Source organism: Sminthopsis crassicaudata, chromosome 5, assembly GCF_048593235.1.
Source record: "Sminthopsis crassicaudata isolate SCR6 chromosome 5, ASM4859323v1, whole genome shotgun sequence".
Lineage (NCBI taxonomy): Eukaryota > Metazoa > Chordata > Mammalia > Dasyuromorphia > Dasyuridae > Sminthopsis > Sminthopsis crassicaudata.
In genome coordinates this window covers 120,382,522-120,406,722 of record NC_133621.1, presented here as the reverse complement: position 1 = coordinate 120,406,722, position 24,201 = coordinate 120,382,522, and the positions used below count along the sequence as shown (strand labels likewise).

Here is a 24,201-nt window from a genome sequence, read left to right as displayed (position 1 = left end):
AACTTGAAACAAGGTGCTAAGTGATTATGTACTTAGTACTTATTAGACCTCACACCTTTAGAGATATATAAGGAGGAGTTCACAAGCCCACTAAAGGACAAGCCTACTCTTGGACTTCCAGGAGATTCACAAGTCAGAAACCCACAAGCCAAATCTTTTGGAGGAGGAGTCAAGATTCATTCCAACTTCCACCTTTGTGTTGACTGGAGACATTGGGAGGAGGAGAAGCTGAAGCTGGCTGGAGGCTGAAGGGCAAGCCTTTGGATTTGGAGACATTTGGAGGGAACCAAGGAGAAAGATAGGTCTCTATTAAAGCTAACTGGGCCTCAGGAAAAGAGTCAAGACTTTGAAGGACACAGGAAAGGATTTGGACTCTAACTCCTGGCTGCATATCAGGTGATTATTGAAACTGAACTGAAACTAAGGTTGCCTCCAGAAGTTCCCCAAGAAACCTGTTCACAGAGAACATACAATTCAGAGAAGAAAACATTACACTCACCCAAATTCACAAGTGTTCTAGATTATTGATTCCCAAACCTGGTGTGGTAATATCCTTTATGTGTAACTTATTATCTCAAATGCTACCATTAAAATGTCAGAGCTAAATAATTTTAAACCAAACATATTTTAAAAGTATATCACATAGTATTCTTATGAAGAGAGAGGTACACATTTCACATAATTAAGGAAATCATGATAATGCTATTACAAATTCTAAAAGATTCTAATTAAAACTCTGAAAAGGTATTTCCTGACCTTTATTCAAACCATAGCTCTTGCTTAAATAAACTCACTTTGAAGCTATGCTTTTCTCATGTATAAAACAAAGATTTTGGAATAGATCTAACAGTTTATAAAAATAAATATTACTAGTAATCTCATGCTTCTTGAGAGGAAAGGATAAGAATATGTACTTTATTGTATTATAGATTTTCTAATGTTTCTAGTTTTCTAGTATTTTAGTAAACTGTAATTATTTAATAATTATATTGGGAGGATATAATAATAGTACTATCAGAGGCATGTAGATGCATATGTATACATACTTTATTAACCCCTCCAAAAGAGATAATAGATACTGTTAGTATATCCTTAAAAGAATAGAAACTTGGGGAAAATAGAATGGTAGTTTGCCTTTTTTTTTTTTTTTTTTTTCTGGAATTGCATCATGACAAGGAGGAAAAGACTAAGAATTTCTTTTCTAAGTGGGAGGATCCTAAAATAATTTTCTGAGAGAATTGAATTTAAAGATTAACTTGTAAAAACAAAAATCAGTATGAAGAGCATCTTTGAGAAGAGATTTTACCTAATACTCCAAGAGAATGGAATTATTGCCCTTTGGTTTTGGAGAAGTTGGCCATTATTCTAAATGATTATAAGTGATTCTGGTTGTGATTTTTCTTAATAAAACATATTGTCAAAATATTTAAATATGTCCATGTTGTTTTAGTAAATTTTATAGACAATAAATTTATGTCTACTTACTCCTATGAGACAAGGGAATTTGAGAAAGAAAGAAGAAAGTAAATTTATAGGAAAGGAAGTTTCTCTATTTTATTTAATAAACAAGTGGGGGCTCACTAATTAATAAATTAGTGAGAGAAATTTTGAATTGTTTTTTAATTTTTAAGGAAATATATTCTGATTGCTTTAGAACACATGTTGAGAATTAAAAGAAAGAGTATTTAAAAAAAAATGAGGGGAGACAATTCTATCCAAAGAAGAGTATTCAAAACTACACACACACATACACACATGCACATGCATTTACACATGTAGTTACCACATGTTTAGATTGTTCATTCATTCAGTCATATACAACTCTTTGTGACCCTGGATAAGGTTTTTTTTGTGTTTTTTTTTTTTTGTTTTGTTTTGTTTTGTTTGTTTGTTTTTTTTGGTAAAGATACTGGAGTAGTTTGCAATTTCTTTCTTCATATATCTATATATTTAGTTTACTGAGTGCTTAAAAAGATTAGCTCTTTTGATCTTCTTTACATGCCTACAGGATAAACAAGACAGATTTTATTATGTCCATTTTATAGATGAAGGAATTAAGAATCTGGGAGTTTTAGGATCTTGTCTAAGAATTTTACCCAGGTATTCGGGCTTTAGGTTCATTTTTTCCCCTCTGTTTCATAGTTGTTGAAAATACTACAGTTTATATAAAACAAACAAACAAACAAAAATATATTTTCCTTAAAAACTCAATAATTTTGATATGCTTATAAATTGTTGAAATAGCTATATTTCAGTACTTTAAGGATCTGTGATTTATGGTGTGGTTACTTCCTCTGGTTAGGGATAAAGTTAGGTCTCCCCCTCTTATTGATGTGTTTTGGGGTACAGCACCAAATGATGAGATTTAGGAGAGCAACTGCCAGTATATGTTGGAGCTCAATGATGTGATGAATTCACAATGGCCATTCTCTTTGACAAAAGGTAGGTTTATTTAGGAGAAGAGATTACAGACCAAATGAAGAGATACAATTACAGTGGTCCTCAAACTTTTTAAATAGGGGGCCAGTTCACTGTCCCTCAGACTGTTGGGGCGTCTTACACTCTATCTCCATTGCTCAGCCCATTTGCCATAACCCAGCGGGCTGCATAAGCATCCTCAGGGGCCACATCTGGCCTGTGGGCAGTAGTTTGAGAATCCCTGCAAAGGTAAATATAAAATTGAGAGAGCATACAATCAGCAAGGAAATTAATGAACAATGGGAAGTTCCCTTGTGGAAGTCACACATAATCAGGAGAAAGGAAATGGAGACTCCATGAGGTGGGAGTATACCATTGACTGACAAGCAAAATCCATAGAGGAGTATAGTACCTTAAAAGAGTTAATTAGTTATAAGAAAGAAAAAGACACCATTAGGCATGTGGGGGATGAGAAGTTAGGCACTGTATGGGATGGGTGGGAGACCTCCTTATCCAAATTAAATAATCAGAGGCATCTTCAGATACAAAGAGAAAGCATTTATTCAGTCTTTGCAAGGAGAGGCCCAGGTCCATGTGAGCAGACATAGCGCCTCTTAACTCCCACTCCCAGTCTGTATGTGCCTAGGGCTGTGGGCGGGAAATAGTGAATCTAGTTAAATAGCAAAAGACCCAAGTCTTTTCATTGGATGGACTTAAAAGGAAGTAACCATTATTGACCAATGGTCAGCAATGTAGTGTGCTTCCTGTGGGTTATATCACTTTCTGAAGCTTAGATCTAGGGTCTTACTTTTCTGCCCTACAGAAGTGTAGGCCTAGTGATCATGGCAACCTAGGCCTACTGCTTGATCTTCCTGCCCTGCAGACCTCTGAGAAGGGGGAGCACGTGACAGGCCTGCAGGCCTAAGGTCTGACCTACTCTATCTCACAGACTTTTGGAGAAATATTCATCTGGTCCCATTTAGGCACCATGAGGCAGGAGGCAGGGGGGAACAATGAACATAATTTTATTATTAATAAGTATCTGATTAAACCAACAGATGTAGATCGTCCTTGAATGTCTTACTGAGGAGGCTCTGATTGTGCTATCCCATTGCCATAGAAGCTCCAGGTATCCATGACTATAAACGTCACAGATAATCTTGGATGTCCCTGTGGTTAACATGAAGAATACATTACTTCTAGGCACTAATTAAAAACAAAGCAAAACAACAAAGTATATTTAATTTCTTTCTTTACTTGTTTTTATCTTGTAAGATAAAGACTAAATAAATTAATTTTGGACCACAAGTTCTGGTTCCATAAAGAAGAAAAAAAGTTTCATTGCACAGATTATAATCATTCCTGAAAATTGAGCAAAAATAGACTTTTTTTTTAACCAGAAGTGGTATGAATAGAAATATTAGATACCATTCCTCAACATTGTCCAAAACCTTCTTTCAGTACTTTACTTCTTGAAAGGCCCTCACCAGCCCCTCTTTTTACAGGTCTTCAAGAATTGGAACTTAATATTTAACAAAACTCCAAGCCCCTAAAATCTAAGGAATCTACTCCTGCTAACTCTGAAAATGCTGGACTAATAATGGCCACAAAGTGTGTGGGAATGGGTGGGAAAGGAAATGAGAGAGCATACACACGTACTAGGAATAACTGAAGCAACTGCTTCCTTGACTCATTCTTTGCAGGCTAGGGCTGGCCCAATTCATTCTGGTTGAATAAGTTTTTTCCCCTCCCTGCTCACAAATACTACTTAATCAACAGAGTTTCCTAAATTTAAAGCTGCAAGGTTTTTTTTTTTAAATTTTTAAAATTAATTTTATAATTATAACTTTTTTTTTTTTAACAGTACATATGCATGGGTAATTTTTTACAACATTGTCCCTCTTCAAGGGTTTTTTAAAAGTCCTCAAGCTCAACTCTCAAGGTAGCTAGGTAGTACAGTGAGTAGAATGAGGAGTACGGAGTCAGGAAATTTGACACTGAGTGACTGTACAATTCACTTAACAGTGTTTGCCTCAGTTTTCTCTTTAAAATTAGTGGGAGAATGAATGGAAAACCACTTCAGTCTCTCAGTATCAGAAAACTACTAATTGATTCATGGAGAGTTGGCCACAGCTGAAAAAAATAATGATTGAGAAGTTCAGTCTCTCATGTTATAGATGAGAAAACTGAGATCAAGAAGTCACAGATAAGTTGAACAAAATTTCACAGTGAGAAAGGAGGATTCAAACTCAGGTTCTCTGGTTCTAAATTCAGCCTTCTTTCCTCCAATTAACTAAGGATTTGTGTGCCTTGAGTAGCTTTTGAGAGCCAAGCTATCCTCTTATTACCAAATTTTTGAGAACAAACCAGGAGATAGTGAATCTATTTCCATCTCTTCTTATTGCCATACTTTCTTGTTACCCTACTAAAAAGGCAAATTAAAAATTACCAAGTTTCCATTCAGTCCATAATTTGTTAGTCAATATAATTAGCAAGTAAATATTCAGCATCTTTTATGTGCCAGATCCTGTACCAAGTGCTGAGAATATAGAGATAGGAAAAAGGAAGCCTCTTTCTTCACAGAGCTCAAAATCTAATGGGGGGGGGGCAACTAGGTGGCACAGTGGGTAGAGCATCAGCCCTGAATTCAGGAGGACCCCAGTTCAAATCTGGTCTCAGACACTTAACACTTCCTAGCTGTGTGACCCTGGGCAAGTCACTTAACCCCAGCTTCAGAAAAAGAAAAAAAAATCTAATAGGGGACAGCACATACTGAGCAGCAATTATGTTCAGAGGACTATATAGTATCCATAGGAGTAGGATCCACTCTTAGGAAATAAAGAACATGTGGTTTTTCTTCTTACAGGAATCATAGAGAACTATGGTCAATGACACTTATCAGACCAATACATCCAGAAGCAGAGTTAGTAATACTCTGGTTCAAAATGGTTAAAAAATACTCCCTTTCCTCTCACTAAGGTGGCAGAAATTGGGTTATTTTCTCCTGGGAGACTCTGAAGCTTTAGTTAAAATATTTCTTTTGGTATAGCAATGTCAGAGTCACCCAATAAACATCTTGTAATTTAGTCTATTTGATTTGCTTTGCAGCCCATCTAGCTAATCAGGTAAAGTGTAAAGGGGACTGGGTTAAGAGAGGTCAGGAACCTAAATCATACCTTTGAACAGATGCTAAGATGGAATTCTTTGTTGAGAAATCTTCCAAGAGTAGGGCATTTGAAATGAAAGGTGAAGAGGTTAGGTTAGCAATTCCTAGTTCAAAATAAACATGTGACAAATCCACAATGACTGTTATCTTTGTCAAAAGGTAGGTTTATTTTCAGGGAAGAAGTTACAGACAAAATAAGAGGTGAAATAGGACCAGGAGAGGTAAATATGAAACAGAGTGGGGAGAACAATAGGATCATCATTATCAAGGAAAGGAGTTTGGAAAATCCATTAAAAGAATATGCCATGAGGCCTCAGTATGGTTGGTTGGATGCATGGTGGAGTTCAGCAGACTAAACAGAATTAGCTTATTTAGTAAGGAGAAAGACACCATTAAAGGGAGGGTACCATGAAGGAGAGAAAGAGAGTGTACCTCCGTATCAGGCTTAGTTCTGAAAAGGACTTCACAAAGATCTTAATCATGGGCACATCTTTTATAAGGGAAATATAGCCTTGGGGGTTTCTCAGATCAGGGAAGAATTTAGGCTCAGAAGACATGATCAAGGAAAAGCCAGATGGAATACCTGGCAGATCAGGTCCAGACCTATTTAAAAGATACCAATCAATATTGCAAAGGTTGTTTAAAGATACCCAGAGGTTGAGAGATAGACAATGGAGGTTGATGTAAAGACTTCCATCCTCTGGACGTGGCTCCTTTCAAGAATGAGATGATTCAGACCAGTTCCACTGATTTTGTGATAAAGAGAGCCATCTACATCCAGAGAGAGCCTTACGGGAACTGAGTGTGGATCACAACATATGTTTTCACATTTTTTGTTGTTTTTTACTTGCATTTTATTTTCTTTCTCATTTTTTTCCTTTTTGCTCTAATTTTTCTTGTGCAGCAAGATAATTGTATAAATATGTATGCATATATTGGCTTTACCATATATTTCTACCATGTTTAACATATATTGGATTTCTTGCCATCTAGGGGAGGGGGGGGAAGGGGATGAAAATTCAACCACAAGGTTTTGCAAGGATTAATGTTGAAAAATTATCCACACAAATGTTTTGAAAATATAAAAGCTTTAATTAAAAAAAAAAAAAAAAAAAAAAAAAGACTTCCATCCTCATAATCCCTCTATACAAACAGGCTAGTCATATAGGCTCCTTCCTGACAGGGGAAGAAAGTAAGCATTTGGGTTTGAATACTTGCTTTGGCTTTGCCAGCTAAAATCATTAAACTGAAAGTTTCATTAAGGCAAGGACTTTATCTTGTCTACATTTATTATCTCTCCCAATCAATTGCTGAATATTTTTAAGCTTTCCAAGAACTTTACTAAATACTGGGGATACAAAGGAACCAAAAATAGAGCTTATCTTTATGGACCTTATAGTCTAATGGAGGAGCCAACATTTAAATAACTAGATAAATTAAGTACACCAACAAAATGAAGTAGAGAAGGAAATGGCAAACCACTTTAGTACTTCTACCAAGAAAACCCCAAAAGGGATCACAAAGAGTTGAAGACAACTAGGAAAAAAAAATCTAAAAATGTAACCCTCTCGTGATATTTGACAAAATTAAGTCCAGAGGTTTCAGATAATTTGTTTAAAGTCACATAGGTAGTAAAATCGAGAAAGCCTAGCACATCACAGGGCAACTAGGTGGCACAGGATATAGAGTGCTGGGCCCCAAAGTCAGGAAGACTCATCTTCCTGAGTTCAAATCCAATCTTGGACACTTACTAGCTGTGTGAACCTGGATGCTTAATCCTTTTTGCCTCAATTTCCTCATATATAAAATGAACTGGAGAAGGAAATAGCAAACCATCCTAGTGTCTATGACAAGAAACCACAAATGAGGTTATGAAGAGTAGAACATGACTGAAAAATGATTGAACAATAGCAATAACTTATCACATTTAGTATAGATGATGACGCATCTGAAATCAGATCTCAAGTCTGCCATCCTATGGGACCTGGGACTCATAACTATATTTTACTTCCGCAGAGAATTCTTGGACATTTACCAACTAGTCACATTCCACCACGTTTCATTACATTCTGATGATTAACTCACATAACCTGTCTATGATGTGTCACCATCAACAAAGTTAGTAAGTAATTATTGTGAATTATTGTAAATGCTCATTTGTTTTAAATTTATGTGATTTCTTTCATTGGTGGAGCTCAGAGTATGTCATCTTTCCAAGAAGAAATGGGCTAGTAGGAAGAACATTAGATTTGGAGGCAGAGTTCCTGAATTTAAATCCTGACTGGTAACTTACTTCTTATATGATCTTAGGTGAGTCATTTAAATTCTTTGGGACTCAATTGCTGTAAAATGAAAGGGTTAGATTGGATGATCTTATAGTTACTTCTGGATCAGAATCTTGGATATTCTCATATAAAAATGGAAATTGACACTTTACAATTTCATTTCCAGATGGGAAAACAAAGGCAGAAAAAGTCAAAATTTATCTGAATCTTAGTTTCTTTGGCTGTAAAATGGAAATAACTATTCTGTCTTTATTGGTGACTATGAAGATGAAATAAAATATGCTGTTTATGTAGTGAAAGAGTTCTGGGGTGTGAAATTCCAGAAAGCAATTTGTATTACTGTATACCAGAGATTCAATGACAAAAATACATAAAAATATTTAGCAATATTTTTTTGGTAGTTACAAAAAATGGTTGTTGTTGTTGTTATTTGTCCTTCATTCTTGAAGAGGACCATGATATCAGGGAGGTGATGACATGATATATAAGTGAATTGGATTTAAGCCAGGGAGGGATGTACAAGGTCAACTGTCTCACTTTCCCCTCCAGAGCTATCTGAGTCCAGTGACCAGATATAAATTAGAATGACTAAAGATGGCTCTGGATGCAATGGGAGACCTTGACTTTTTTAAGCTAAGGTCTTCTACAGGTTTGTTTGTCTTATTTAGTACTTAAGACTAGGTAGCAATTGAGGCAAAGAATCTCCTCTTTCATCAAGTCAAAAAAAATTAAATAAATAAATCTGGGAAGGGAAGATCCTCAGGTTTTCTGGCTAAAGCAGAAATGACTGCTATGTATGTTTAATCTGAGTCAATAAGGACCCAAACAGTCATCAAATGGGGCTTGGCCTGGTTCCTATAGGTGGCCCATCAATGAGAATTAGAGTTATTTTGGTTCTTAAGAAAGAAATTAAGCCAAAATAAATGAGTATTGATGGGAAAATGGCTAACCAAACTGCAACATATGAATGTAAAAGATTACTTGCACTGTAAGAAGAGATGAAAGTGATGAATACAGAGAGAAAAGGGAATCTGTATATGAACCAATCAAAGAGAAGTAAATGGAAACAGGAAAACAATTTACATAACTGCAATGATATAAATGAAAATAACAATACAAGCAATTAAAATTGAACTATGAAATTATAATGATTAAGCTTTGTGCCCCCAAAAAGGTGCTGGAAGATGACTTCTCATATCAATTTTTCTCCCCCCAGAGGTAGGGAGATGATGGGTGCACAGATAATAGATAAAAAAAACCTAGCATTTTAAAAATTGTTTTTTTTTTAAATTTTATTTTATTCTTCTCAAAATTCTTTCTTCAATCCTTCTATTTTTTCCCTTCCTTTCCTTCCTTCTTTTTTTCATTTCTTCTTTCCTTTCTTTCCTTTCCTTCTTTCTTTCTTTCTTTCCTTCCTTCTTTTCCTTTCTTTCCTTTCTTTCTTTCCTTCTTTCCTTCTTTCACTTTTTCTTTCTTTCTCTCTTTCTCTCTCTCTTCCTTCCTTCCTTCCTTCCTTCCTTCCTTCCTTCCTTCCTTCCTTCCTTCCTTCCTTCCTTCCTTCCTTCCTTCCTTCCTTCCTTCCTTCCTTCCTTCCTTCCTTCCTTCCTTCCTTCCTTCCTTCCTTCCTTTTCCTTGTGGACTTATAAATATGATGTAACAGAAGGAGTGATAGATCTTGTGCCAAAAATTCCTAAATTCAAATTTTTGCTTCAATATCTTATTGGCTTTGTGACTGGCAAGCCACTAAATGACTCAAACCCTAAATGCCTCAATTTCCTCATTTGTAAAATGGGGTTAATCACAGCATCTCTCTTATAGAATTGTTGTGAGTATTTAAATGAAGTCATGAACATAATTACTTGAAAAACCTGAAAGCTTTCTACAAATGTCAGCCATTACTCTAATTACAATATCATGTTGCATTCCTTCTAATCACTTCAGTATTCTCATATTAAAGTTGTTTAAAAGATGTCTCATCATGGAATAGTGATCAAAAGTTATGACTGTGAATGACAAGTTCTGGCAGACTTTACCAAACTGGAAAGACTTCCAAATGGTCTAAATGACAATTTGTCTATCAGCATTAAAAGGAAGGCTTGTCACCAGAAAGATGCTCAACAGGCAAAGACTTTTTTTTTAAGGGGGGAGAGTGTGTGTTTAGAAATTCATGAAGATAAGCAGGATGATAGAATTTGAGTTGGAAGGAAGTAGGTGTGGTACAGCAAAATAGTGTGCTGAATTTGGAGCTAAATATTCTCAGTTCAAATCCCTGCTCTGCTAATTAATACCTTTGGGCTTCAGCTCTTCATTATCTGGGCCTTTCATCTACAAAATAATGGGGTTGAACTAGATGAGCCCTTACGTTTCTTCCAGCTCTAAATCTATGAACCTAAAGGACTTGAGAAGTCATCTAGTCTAGAGGGTCCTGATCTGGAGTCCATACCCCACCCCCCCCAACCATACTTGACTTATAGAAAGAAGGTGCTTAATAGATGTTTATTGACTGATCATATAATCTTCAAGAAGTCCATGAACTTGGATAGGTAATAAGCTAAATTTTAATTACTAATTTCTATTACAGATTCTTAAACTTATGTGTGTCATGGATCCCTTTGGCAGTGTGCTGAAGCCTATAAACCCCTTTTCAGAATCATATTTTTAAATACACAAAATAAAACAAATGGGATTACAAAGGAAACCAATTACATTGAAATATAATTATGAACATGTAGATGTACACACATATGCATGCATGCATACACACACATGCACGGGCACAGTTACATTCATTGATCCCAAGGTAAGGAACATTGAAAAGTAACTGAAATTTAACATTTTTTTCAATTATTTAAAAATCTGAGAACAGATCCAAAGACTTCTGTAGGTTTCCAAAGAGGGCCATGGCACACAGAAAGGATTAATGAACCTTAACCTACTAAAATAATTTCCTATTATAGAGAAAGAAAATGGGATCAAATGAGGGTGAATGGTGCATGATGACATTCATGATATACATCAAAGGCAGTATGTGAACCAAGATCCTCTGCATGTAAAGTCATTATTATTTACCTTTGCAGCATCCTTCCGATAAAGAAGTGGCCAGAATGAAAGTCAAGATAGTAATAATAATATTGGTTAACATTTGTACTGCACCTGCTATGTGCCAGGCACATTTTATTTCCAAATAGTATCTCATTTTATTCTTATAATACTGAGTGGAAGGTGTTAATATTATCCCTATTTTACAAATGAGGAAACTGAATTCAAAAATGCTCAAGATCACACAGCTACCAAGTGTCTGAGGTCAGATTTGAAATTTAGGTCTTCTTGACTTCAGGCTCAGTTGCTCTATCCATTCTTCAATCCAGCTACAAGGTTCTTTGCTTTTATTTTAAAATTTAATTTAATTTCAATTCCAAATTTTCTTCCTTTTTTCTTCATTTCTCCCACCCATTGAGAAGACAAAAATAAAACCCTTTAAAAATACAGACATATAAAACAAATTTCTGCTTAGTCATATATTCTCTCCCCATACTACTACAAAAACAAGAAATAAAAAATGTGCTTCAAACTCCACTATAATTTCCTCTGTTTTCTTTCTGAAGGTAGATAACCTTTTCATCATGAGTCCTTTGTAATTGTGATTGGTCATTGTGGTGATCAGAGTTACGTTCTTTCAAAGTTGATTATTTTTAATATTATTGTTATTGTCTAACTGCTTTCCTAATTCTGCTCACACCACTTTACATCAATTCCTAAGTCTTACTGGGTTTTTCTGAAACCATTCCTTCATTGTTCCTTACAGTTCAATAGTATTTCAATACATTTATATACTGTTTCTTGTTCAGCTATTCTCCAATTGATGGGTACCATCCCCTTAGTTTCTAATTCTTTGCTGGCACACACACAAAAAAAAAAACCCAACCCAAAAAACAAAACAACAGAACAGCAAACAAATCCTCTCCCCCACAAAAAAAAAAAAAACAAAACCTACTAAAAATATTTTTTGTACATATGGGTCCTTTTTATTTCTCAAATTATTCAGCTCTATTTTTATTTACTCAAATAATGTTTTATATTTGTTTTCATATGTTATGCCACAGTTCTCTTTTATTATGCTGACTCAGTTTCCCTAGTTATCCTGACCCAGTCCTGACTCAGTTTCTCTAAGTGTTCTGCCTCAGTTTATAGTTGTCCTGTAAAACCTCCCCTCCCTCTTTAGAAGAATATTTGATAAAGATAAAAGAGCTTACGTTTTAGAATATCAGAATGCCTCTCCTCATCCCAAACTATCTGAATGTCGGATATTGTCTTGTCAAGATGCCTTCCCCATCTCCAGAATGCCTCCCCCATTTTGTCATCCCATCTCCAGTGGCTCATCCCACCTTGTTAGAGTCCCATGTTCTCACTCTCTGCACCCTGATTCTGCCCCTGCCTCAGTCTACCCGCTGAGTCTGAGCCATGTCTATATAGGTCATTGAGAACTCACATTGTTTGCTGGATTCTTGGAGATGATAGTCTCATTCAGCCCTGGGACCAAACCATGGACCCATTTTGTCCCAGTAGATCTCTCCCTTTTAAATAAATTATTAAATTCTCTCTAATCTTTATCTTGCCTCAGTTTCTCCAGCATTACATTTTGGAAGCCCCAGTGAGATGTTAGAAAATGAGAGCAAGATTAGAGGTAAGAGACCTTTAGGTCTCCACCTTGGGCCTCAGGACAGCTGGGGATCTGGAGAGGCTGGCCCTCTGGATTTTTTTCCAGAGCCTCCAGGTAAGAGCAGTTTCCAGACACAACTGTGCCTGATGCCTGAGAGTGGACACTCCATTTGTCTAAGGGAGAATCAGGTCTGAAACCTTACAGGGTAAGTTTTCTTTCTGTTCTGATTGCTAGCAAATCTGGTCCCCAGAAAAAGTTGGACTGAGGAGGCATACAAATCTGGGAAGTGCCAGTAGGACACTACGTGGCATTATCTGAAATACCCTTTGGGTACCTGAATACCTTTTGGTACTATCTGGTTCTGAGTACCCTTTGGGTATCTGAGTACCTTTTGGTGCTACCTGTTCTGAGTACTTTTTGGGTACCCAAGTACCTTTCGGTACTACCTGGTTTTAATTTGGGCATTCCCTGTGAATGCACCAAACTGTTAGGAAAGACTCTTGAGCTCACAACTTCCCTCAAGGCTATTCTTTTCAGATAACCCTTGGTCTCTGTGTTAAATGTTTTGACTATGCAGTCATGTCCATGTGTTCTACGTGACTTGTTTGTCTGTGTTACTTGTTGGTGACTTGTTTGGTTCAGAGCTCTGCTAAATTAAGAAATTTGGGAATTAGTTAAAATTTGCTTGTAATTTTAAACTTTTTAACCTGTTGTACTAATTTGTGAGTAAAAGGATCAAAAAGGCCGACAGTTTTTCCTTGAAGCAGGTTTTCAGAGCTTATTAGAGTAAAGGGCAATAAAACCTTATCTGATTGAAACTCAGGCTGGAGAAACAGCTGATTTGGAATTTTAGGATGGTTTTAAAATTATGGGAAATAATCTTACTATTGCCTTTGCATGCCAGATTTGTTCTGAGTATTGTTTTGGGCAGTTTTAAATTGTGGGAAATAATTTTACTGTTGCCTGTGCAGGCTAGATTTAAGTATTTTTGAATGTAAGATCTTAAAAACTTGTTGGAGTAAAGTTCTGTTAACTTACCTGAAAGGGTCACATGATTCTAATTAGGTAAAAAAAAGGTCTGACTTTTCTAAAGGCTCCAACTCAGACTAAAGTTGGGGCTTAGGAAAAGTCCATTGGGAATAATGGCCATGTGGGGCCAGAGATAAATTCATTATTTGAAATATGATAGGAAAAACAGTTTTATATTACTGGGAGTTTAAAACTGTATTTGATTGAATTTTAAGTTAAAATATAGCTTATTAAAACAAAATGCTTACCTTGGGAGGTCGTGTTTGTATCTCCCTACTTACTTGATATGTTGCTTTCTAGAAGTATTGGGTCATTTGTAAACTATGCTCTATTGGGTATATGTATTAAGTTTTATGAAATTTTGTTTTTAAAGTTTAAAAAAAGGTGATTTAAAGACAAGGGACAAGAAAGATTGATTTGCAAAAGCAATTAATAGTTTAAATGGAACATTTAGTACTAGTTTGGGAGTATTTAAAGCATGTCAGAGAAAGTTTGAGCAAGTAAACATTGGGAGGAGAGAGAGAGAGATGGGACAGGAAGAGATGGTGTGAGAGAAGGAAGAAGAGAGAAGAAAATAGCTTTCCAGAAATGGGCACAAATCCCTAGTGAATTTGCCATTTGCCATGGGAACGGAGATACCCCATGAGGTTGGGGCCTGGCTGTAGCTGGCAGATTCGATCCTGAGGGAAATGGCACCCTAAAAAGGTTAGCTGTGAGAAGTTGGGGTTGGGAAGGATGGTGAAATGAGGATAGGCAACCACATGAAAGAAGGACAATCTAATCCGCCTCCCCTGATTAAGATGGTGGATTTTTTTTTTTTTAAACTGCAGCTCCTTACTGGTTCAAATATTAATTGCTTCCACTGTTTAATTGATATTTTTAAGAATCTTTCAGATTCTTTTATGTGGAATTGGGTATTCTGTGTAAGTTTAATTGATTGTATCTGAGGTTATGCCCATTATTTAAAGGGCTTCTGAAAATAAAAGTTTTTCCTTGTCCTTTTGAAAATATATCTGATAAATATGAAAGATAACTTGTGAACTTACTGAAACAAATTTATTATTGTTATCAACATGAGTTTATGGCATTTCTAAAAGTTTAATAGTTTTGAGAACCTCTTGGATTCTTTTTTGTGCTATTAGGATATTCTGTATAGGATATTCTAAATTTTAATTGATTGTATTGGATCACCCTGAGGTTATTTAAAGAGCCTCTGAAAATAATATTTTTCGTCCTTTTGAAAATGTTTCTGTTATGGACAATATGTAATTTGGAATATTTGTCTATGTATTGGGTATTTTTAAAAGCAAACTGATTTGTATGTATAATGTTCACTATGGAAGCATCTACTTCGATATGAAAGAAGTGAACAACATAGTGAGACAAATTCTTAAATATAAAGTTATAGTAAATAGCTGTTTAGGATTTGTCTGAAATTTAATTAATAGAATTTGTTATTAGAAGTAAAATTCTTTGGGCTTATAGTTAATATTATTTGGGAGTTTTAAAGCTCCACAGTTGGTAGAACAATTAACTAGAGTAAAAATGAATTAAAGCTATTTTATCCTGTTTTTCTGAAAGTTAAGTTTTAATTGCTTATGTTATGGTTGTGTCCCTGCATTTTTTTCTCCTGTAACTAATTTCTATGATCAGAGCAATGTTCGATAAGAAACTGTTAATTCAATTCAATTATGCCAAACCTTGCTATTTCCAATCTGGTTATATGTAATCATTATATCCTGAATAGTTGTTAAATGAGTATTTACCCTGGTTATCTATCTGTTACTGAATATTTGTATCTGTGGATATTCAGGTTTTTAAAGGTTTCTAATAATGAGAGAGTAAAAGCCTAACTGCCATTTTATCGCTTGGGAAGCTGCTGGCAGATTCATACTGGCCTCTTCACATTTTGTACAGTCTGTTCTAACCTTTTACTTGTTAGATTTGTGTTTTTTGTTCTAGATTTTGGTCAAAATTACAGGTATTGACTTGCTTCTGAGACATGGATCAGCCCATATGAAGCTTTGTTAGCAGGTAGCACGGCCACACCCATCCCCTCCCATCTCCCCAGGAGGAAGCAGTTTTTGAGAGACCACTGCTCCTGATGTAATTTGGCCTGATATTGGGAAGTGGAAAAGTGGTTGAATTATTGTCAAATTTTTAACTGTATCATTGTATTTAAGATTTGTTAAAACCGGGATTTGTTAAAACTGTTTAATATTGCTGTTATGTTTGAGGGATTTTTAGAAAACTTATGTATAGGAATTTTGATTCACTCTTGGGATTTATATGCGGAATGGTCATTTGATAATTTTTTTCTTTGGAAAAAAAAGGGGGAGGAAGGAAACTAGTTGAAACTGGTCAGGAAATTGGGAAAACTATGTATTTTTCTTAGGCACTTCTGCCCTGCCTCCTATCTCATTAGTTCAGATTGAGTTGGAAATTGTGTTTTAACGTTGAAATCCCTTATTCTGCTGGAATTGCCCTGGAAGATTCAGTTTTAGAAACAACCAGAAATCAGACACCTGTCTTGGGACTGGCAGTTTCTCTGATCTAGTTTCTTCACTCCTGTTACCCCAGTTCCTTAATTACTATTTCAGCATTTTGATATCAGGCCTCTAATAGTTTGGGGTTGCCTGACTTGGTCTATGTGCATAATCTGCTCAGAAATGTTTCCTAGTAGCAACTCCTGTTCTCAGAGGGGACAGGTGGAGCTACTCCAGGCCCTACTTTTTCTCCCCTTTCAAATCCCTGACAGACTTGGGGTGTCGCTCTTAGGATGGGCAGCAGGACTTTCTTTAGCACTGCTACTCCCTGTATAAGCAGAGGCTGAATTAAATGCACAAATGACCACAGACCTAATTCACAGTGAACTGTCCATCTCAAACTGGATTCTCTGGCTGAGATGCTTCCCAACTGCAGAGGACCTGCTATTTCTGCAACAGGGAGGCCTGTGTGTCTCCCTAATTGACGAATGCTGGTTTTATGCTAATAACTCTGGGGGTCATCAGGGAAAGACTGATCCTTGCCATAAGTCCTTGCATTGTTCTAGTTTTATTTTGGTTTATTTGCTTTACATAGGATTGGTCAAAATTATGGTGCAAAATTATCTTCTAGAGGAAGATAATTCAATGATTTGAATATTCAGAAGAGAGAGAGAGAGAGTGGAATGTTATGCCACAGTTCTCTTTTATTGTCCTGACTCAGTTTCCCTAATTATCCTGGGCCAGTTCTGACTCAGTTTCTCTAAGTGTTCTGCCTCAGTTTATAATCGTTCTGCAAAACCTCCCCTCTCTCTTTATCAGGATATTTGATAAGGATAAAAAAATCTTATGTTTTAGAACATCAGAACGCCTCTCCCCATTCCAAGCTATTGGAATGTCAGATACTGTCTTATCAAGATTCCTCTCCTCTCCTCATGTCCCGGGTGCTTCTTCCTGTTATGTCATCCCTCTCTGGTGACTTGCCTACCCTGTCAGAGTCCCATTCCTGCTCTCAGCACCCTGACTCCGCCCCTGCCTCAGTCTACCCCCTGAGTCTGAGCCATGTGTATATATGTCATTGAGAACTCTGATTGTTTGTTGGATACTTGGAGACGATAGTCTCATTCAGCCCTGGGACCAAACCACGGATCCATTTGGTCGCAGTAAATCTCTCCCTTTTAAATTAATTATTAAATAATCTCTAATCTCTATCTTGCCTCAGTTTCTTCGGCATTACACATATAGTTCCTCTGTGCGTATTGGCAGATAGATTCCCTACTGTTTTAGAATATGTGTATTTATTCTGAATGGAATGTTTTTCTCTCCTACTGAGTATTGTTGGTGATACATGGAAATACAAATTATTTGTGTGTGGGGGGTTATTGCATATTTTACAACTTTGCTGAAGTTGTTTTGTTGAGCTTTCTTTTAGTTAATTTCCTACAATTCTCTAAGTAAATCATCATTTCATCTGCAAAGAATAATAATTTGATTTCCTTCTTGTCTCCTTATTTTTTCAATCTCTTTTTCTTTTCTTCTTGCTTTGGCTAGCATTTCTATTACAAATATAAGTGATGTTCATGGACAACTTGGCTTCACCTCTGATCTTTTTGGAAAGGCTTCTACTTTAACCTTATTACAGGAAATAATTGCTCTTAGTTTTAAAAAGATATTACTTATAATTTTAAGGAAAGCTCCATTTATTATTGTTCTTTCTAATATTTTTTCCTTTTTAAACAGGAATGGGTGTCGTATTTTGTCAAAAGTTTTTTCAGCATTTATTGAAATAATCATGTGATTTGTGTTATTTTTTGTTGTCATTACCATCAATTAGGTTTATTGTTTTCCTAATATTGAATAAATCCCACATTCCTGATATAAATCTAGCCTGGTCATAATGTATGATCTTTGTTATATTGTTATAATCTCTTTGCTAGTATTTTATTTCATTTTTACATTAAAATTCATTAGGAAAATTAGATGGTAGTTTTCACTTCTTCTTATGTATTAACTTTCCCTAGTTTAGGTTGCAAAACCATATTTGCACATTAGAAAGAATTTGTTTTTAATTAAAGATTTCTTTTTTACTTTTTTTTCCCCCCAACCAATTTCTATAGTATTAAAAGTGTTTAACTGATTAGTAAAAATCACTTGAAAATTCATCAAGTCCTGAGTATTTTTTCCCTTAGGTAATTATTTTATGACTTGTTTAATTTCTCTTCATAAAACAAAGTTATTTAAGTATTGTGTTTCTTTTTCTACAAATCTGGGCAGCTTATATTTTTGCAAATATTCATCCATTTCATTAAGATAGCCAATTTTATTGGCAAATCATTGGGCAAAATAATTGCTGTTATTTTCATTGCTTGTGAATTCACTTTTTTCATTTTGGATACTGCAAATTTAGTTTTTTTATTTTTAAAAAATCAAAATAATCAATGGTTTACATTGTAAAATCCATAATTTTATTTATTAATTCAATATTTTAACTTTTAATTTTGCTAGTTTCTACTTCAACTTTCATATATATATTTTGTTTTTTAGCATAGTGATTTCAGTTGGTTTTTTTTCTAATTTTTAAAAAAATTTCAAGCCTGATTCATTGATTTTTTCTTTCTCTCCATTGATGTTTAGAGATATGAGTACTACTTTGGCTGCATCCCAGAAGTTTGGTATGTTGTCTCATTGTTATTATCTTTAATGAAATGATTATTTTTATATTTTGGTTTTTGGCCTACTCATTTTAAAAGATTAAGTTACTTAGATTCCAGTATTTCTTGATAATGCATGAAAGACTCATTATTGAATATAATTTTTATTGTATTATAGCCAGAAAAGGGTGCATTAAATATTTTTGTTTTTCTGTATTTGTTTAAGAGATTTTTATATTCTAATACATAGCCAATTTTTGTAAAGTTGCCATATAAAGCTGAGAATAGGTATACTCCTTTCTCTCCTTTCTATTCATATTCAGTATTCTCTAGAGGACTATCACATTAACTTTTCTAAAATTCTATTTATTTCCTTAACTTGTTTCTTTTTTATTTTGGTAAGATTTATTTAGGTTTGATGGTATAAATTGAGGTCCTCCAGGACTATGACTTTCTTATCTATAGCCTGCTGCAACTCATTTACCTCTTCCTTTAAAAATTTAGAAATATAACATTTAGTACATATATGTTTAGTATTAATATTAATATATTATATATGGTACCTTTTATTGAAATGTAGTTCCCTGTTTATTTCTTTTAATTAGGTCTATTTTTGCTTTTGCCTTGTCTGAAATCATGATCGCTACCCCTGCTTTTCTGCTTCATCTGAAGTATGATAGATTTTGCTTCAGTGACTTAACATTATTCTTTTTGTGTGTCTCCGTGCTTCAAATGCATTTCTTATAAACAACATATGGTTGGATTCTGATTTCTAATCGGTTCTCTTGTCCTTTTCTTTTTTATGGATGAGTTCATCCCACTTAAAAATAAGTGGGATCTTATTATCTTATATTTATCATTCTCTGTCTTTGTCTCTCTCTCTATTTCTCTGTCTCTGTCTCTCTCACTCTCTCTTCTCTCCTTTGACCTCTTCTTTAGAATCAATTTTGCTTCTGGCCACGATCTCCCTTATTTTACTCTCTTTTTTTTCTTCATTTTCTTTTTCTTTTTAAAATCACTTTCCCTTTTTTCTTCCAACTTCCTTGTTGAATAAGATGAATTTCCATATATTTTATGTATGTGTGCATGTATATATATATTTCTCTCCTAGAACTTGATGAGAATCAGCTTTGTGTTAATCACACCATTTCCTTGCATAAACTCTTCCTTGCTTGCTCCATTTATGTGAAATAATTTTTCCTATTTTTCCTTTTTCTTCTTTCTTTCCCCAGAACATCCCTCTTCTCAACCCTTCCATTATTCTTCTGAGGTAATTCCAAAAGGATAAAATCAAATCCAGGGTTTCTTCTTTAAAGACTCCTAATGATGATAAATTTGTGAGGGGTTACATTATCTTATTATATTATTATCTTCTCATATAAGAATGTAAACAGTTTAACTTAATTCTTAATTCTTTATTCCCCCCCCCCATGCCAAATCTTTTTTCCCTTTAAGTTCTGTGTTTGATCATTAAAATTTCTATTCCGTTTTATTTATTTATTTTTTTAATCAGGAATGCTTGAAAGTCTTTTTTTTTTTTTTTTTTTTCATTAAATGTTCACCTCTCCTGTCCTCCCCCCAATAGAATTATTCTTAGTTTTACTGGATAGGTTATTCTTGTTTTAATCCTAGTTCTTTTGCCTTGTGGAATATCATGTTCTAAATCCTCTGATTTTTTATTTATTTATTTTTTATAATGGTGACTGCTAAATCTTCTGTAGTACTGACACTGGCACCATAATATTTAAATTATTTCTTTATAGCTCTTTGTACTATTTTCTTCTTGATCTGAGAGTTCTGACTGCAATATTTCTCAGAGTTTTCATTTTGGGGTTTCTTTCGGTAAGTTCAGGTAGATTCTTAAAATTTCTGTTGTGTTAGAGGTAAAAATATTTCCTCTTAATGTATCCACCTCCCAGAAGTTCTTTTGAAATGCAATGAAGTGTAAATCTTAAAAAAAATTTTTGTTTTTTGTCTTGACCTATGACTTCACAGGGAAACTCCCTATGTAGAAATTCCCTTAGCACCTCATTCATAGTTTTAAATAGTTTTAGAAAGCTGCGTGAGGCAACAGGAAATATACAGACTTGCATTTTAACACTTGTATAAGAGGCTGAACTTGAATAAGAATTTTCCTGACTCCAACAATTATCTTGGGGTTTATGGTCTAGATTTCTGTTTTTTTCTCAACTTATTTATTCTATCATTAAGAAAAACTGTGACAATTGTTTTTTTGTCCCATGTAATTTCATTTATGATTCTTGAAATATAATAGCATTGGAAAAACCAAGCTTCAATAAAGCTTACTGGGATCCAAAAAGAGCTACTGGACTATGCCTTAAACTCAAATGACTTTTGGTTTGGCTCTCAAGTACTTGCAAATAGTAAGTCCCACTCCAAATCTAACTTGGTCATTGTTTGGTTTTTGATGGCTCAGAGTGAAGTAAATAGCAATTGTTTCTGTTCAGATCAGAAATGAGGGTTCTTCCTTCCCAGGTTGATTTTTTTGACTAAGTAAAAAAGGCCAATTTTTGTCTCATTTCTTACTTAGCCTTAATTATTGAATGGATGTTGCCTCCAAAAAAAATGAGACCTTGGAAAAATCTTAACTTAAAAAGGCCAAGATCTCCCAAATCTAAGGCTATTTCCAATCATCCTAATCTATATCTTGCCCCTGAATTCAGATGACACCAAGGAGTGAAGCTTGTGACTTTGCACAGCCCCTGCCTTATTTACATCCAATTTACTTTGCAAATCATGACATCTCCTTCCTGATGTCATGGCTCTCTTCTAAAATGAAGGTTAAACAAACCAAATAAATCAAAAAACAACAATCTTGACTCCTAGGAAGGTTTTGTTACCATGTTACATCATGTTGCCTCTCATTTATTTGTATGCAGTTATGATGTAGCTGATGTTGACACCGGATAATAATAAGTATCAAATGTTAAGGTTCTATCATTTGAAGAATTCACAATGGTCATCCTCTTTGGCAAAAGAGAGTTTTTGGAAAAGATAAAATGAAGGGATACAATAGATACTAGGAATGGTAACTATGAAATAGAGTTGGGAGAGCAGAGAAAATGGTATGATGAAAAAGGCAAGTTTCCCAATGGAACTTGCCATTTACTAGGAGAAATGAAACACCCAGGAGATTGGGTCCTGAGCTTAGCTGGCAGGCTAAAGCCTGAAAAGGACTTACTAAAAGACTTAGCTGAAAGGACAAGAAGAGAGGCACCATAAAGCATGATGGGGTTAGGAGAGGCAGTGCATGCCCTGGGTGAGGGGTAAGGAAAAAGACACCATGAGAAGGGGTGTCAGGGCAGACTGGCCCAAAGGAGGGCAATCCACATGGCACGGGCCCTAAGTAGAGTTGTAGGGAAAACTTAACTTCAGGGACATGACTGAGATCTCTGACAGGACATGGCAAGGTGAGGCTGCCCTTGACCCCAAGATCCTACAGAGGATGTGTCTCAGGGGTTTCACAAAGCTTGGATTTCTGACTGGACAACCTCCACAGAAGGTAGGACCACAAAGCTAAAGTGACATCTATCTCTATCTTTTCCCTGCCTGTCCCAGACATTAATTTTATCAATATTTCAGTTTCTCTTTGCCCAGCACACCCACCATTTAGGACCTCATCAGTTATAAACAGTTTTGTAAATGCTATTACAAAGATATAAATACTCCAGGTAGACTTCATAAATGCATATACATACACATAAAGACACATATATGAATGTACACATACATATTTATTTTACCTTGACAACCATAGTAACTAAACTGTTCCAGGTAGCCATTTGAAGGAAGCTTTCCTTTCTTGAGCCTGATGGCATGTCCCATTCATTTGAACTTTGAAATCTAAAGATCTGAATATTTCTTTAGAAAAACAATAGTTTCCTAGAACTAGAATGAAATGGCTTTCTTTTCAACTGCTTATCAGGTAAGTTGCAACAGATGAATACCTTTATCACTTCATCATCTCTTAGGGACATTTTTCTTTTTGTGACTTCAGAGACTTGTCCAGAATTTAAAACACATACACATTACAGTTGTAATAAAATTTAGATCATTAAAACAGTCCTAGAAGCAGGTTAGAATGAAAAGTAAATAACAATTTCAACTGAATAATTGCTTTGTTTTTGGGCATCAGCAATAATGATTTTAGATGGTCAAGTACTAATTAGGTGCAGCCTCAGGAGACATATTGTCCTTTTACTACCAGGGTACAGAGCTGGTGCACTTTGAAAAGGCCTTTTAACCTTTTGAAGTGATTTCAGTTATTATCTATGCGATCATTGGGTTCAATATCTTTAAAATACCAGAGGTGAAAATCCCCACATTTTGATTCCATGCCATTTTGGGTAAAAGTGACTCTTTTAGGAACCTCTCCCATTATTCTCTTTGTAGTTTCTCTGTTAGACCATTTTACTGACATTCTTAAGCATCCACCCCAAAATTCCTCACTCTTTCATTTGGCAATGAATTTCCTATTTCCCCTGTTTCTGACTAAAAATCATTACCATTTCTCTTTTAACTTGTTCTTAGTTAGAAGGCAAATAAACTTATCTGTTTTTTACATCTTCAAAGGATGCTCAGTTTGTTGTGAGATTGGATTATGTAGTTTGTCCTATATAGCATCTCTCATGCTTTTGGGTACTTAAAATGGGCTTATATAATGATGGTTCTTGTGAGTTTCTTGTGAACTATGACATACTCAGTAATATTTCATGCTGCATTTTAAACACACTAATAGCAATAGTGATGTGATTTAGGAAAGTGATTTCTTATTCCAAATAATGTATTTGGGGTTAGCACTGAATGATAAAAATTGAGATTCAGGAATCAAATACTGGAGTTTGGTCATATGAAGAATTCACTATTGCTAGTCTCTTTGGTTAAAAAGTAGATTTATTTAGAAGAGGTTACAGACAAAATGAAGAGATACAATAGGTACTAGGAATGGGAAATATGAAATAAAGTTGGGAGAGCATATAGCTAATAAGGAAAGGAATTTTCAACAACTAACACAATGGAAAAGACATTCTAGTGGAATTCACAATTAATCTGGAGAAAAGGAATATATCATGAGGTAGGAGTATGCCATTGACTGGCAGACTAATTTCATAGTACAGTTTAGTATCTTAAAAGAGTTAGTTAGCAATAAGAAGGAGAAAAGCACCAAGAGCTTGATATGTTAGGAGAGAGAGGAAAGACATAAGGCAGTAGCAGAGTGTCTTGGCAGGCTATAACACAAGAGTGTTTTAGCAAAGATGGCTTAGGCCATGGACAGATTTATAAGGGAAATTTAGCTTCAAGGGTTTGACATAACTCGGGGGCTACCCATGACCTCCACCCAGGGTGGCAAGTTACTGAAACCTTTCCCAGTCTTTGTTTCCTTTTCTGTGAAAAGGAGATCATGATACCTCTAATACCTATTTGCTGGGTTGTCATGAGGATTAAAGGGATCGTGTATAATAAAGCACTTTACAAAATGCTATAACAC

The 24,201-nt window shown here is 35.1% G+C and overlaps 1 protein-coding gene across 11 annotated transcripts in view; it reads left to right on the top strand.

The window, feature by feature from the left end:
* Positions 1 to 268: 268 nt before the first annotated feature.
* SPAM1 (sperm adhesion molecule 1) overlaps positions 269 to 24,201 on the top strand; it is an 84,450-nt gene continuing 60,517 nt past the window's right edge. Inside the window, exons 1-3 of one of the 11 annotated variants that reach the window (XM_074268083.1) lie at positions 269 to 396; positions 7,601 to 7,706; positions 18,676 to 18,713. The gene's annotated coding sequence lies outside the window, so the exon portion shown is untranslated. Of the gene's footprint in view, positions 397 to 7,600; positions 7,707 to 7,794; positions 7,895 to 12,637; positions 12,735 to 17,138; positions 17,294 to 18,675; positions 18,714 to 24,201 lie in introns of those variants that run through there. The other 10 variants (XM_074268087.1, XM_074268091.1, XM_074268081.1 and 7 more) reach the window with 10 other exon arrangements.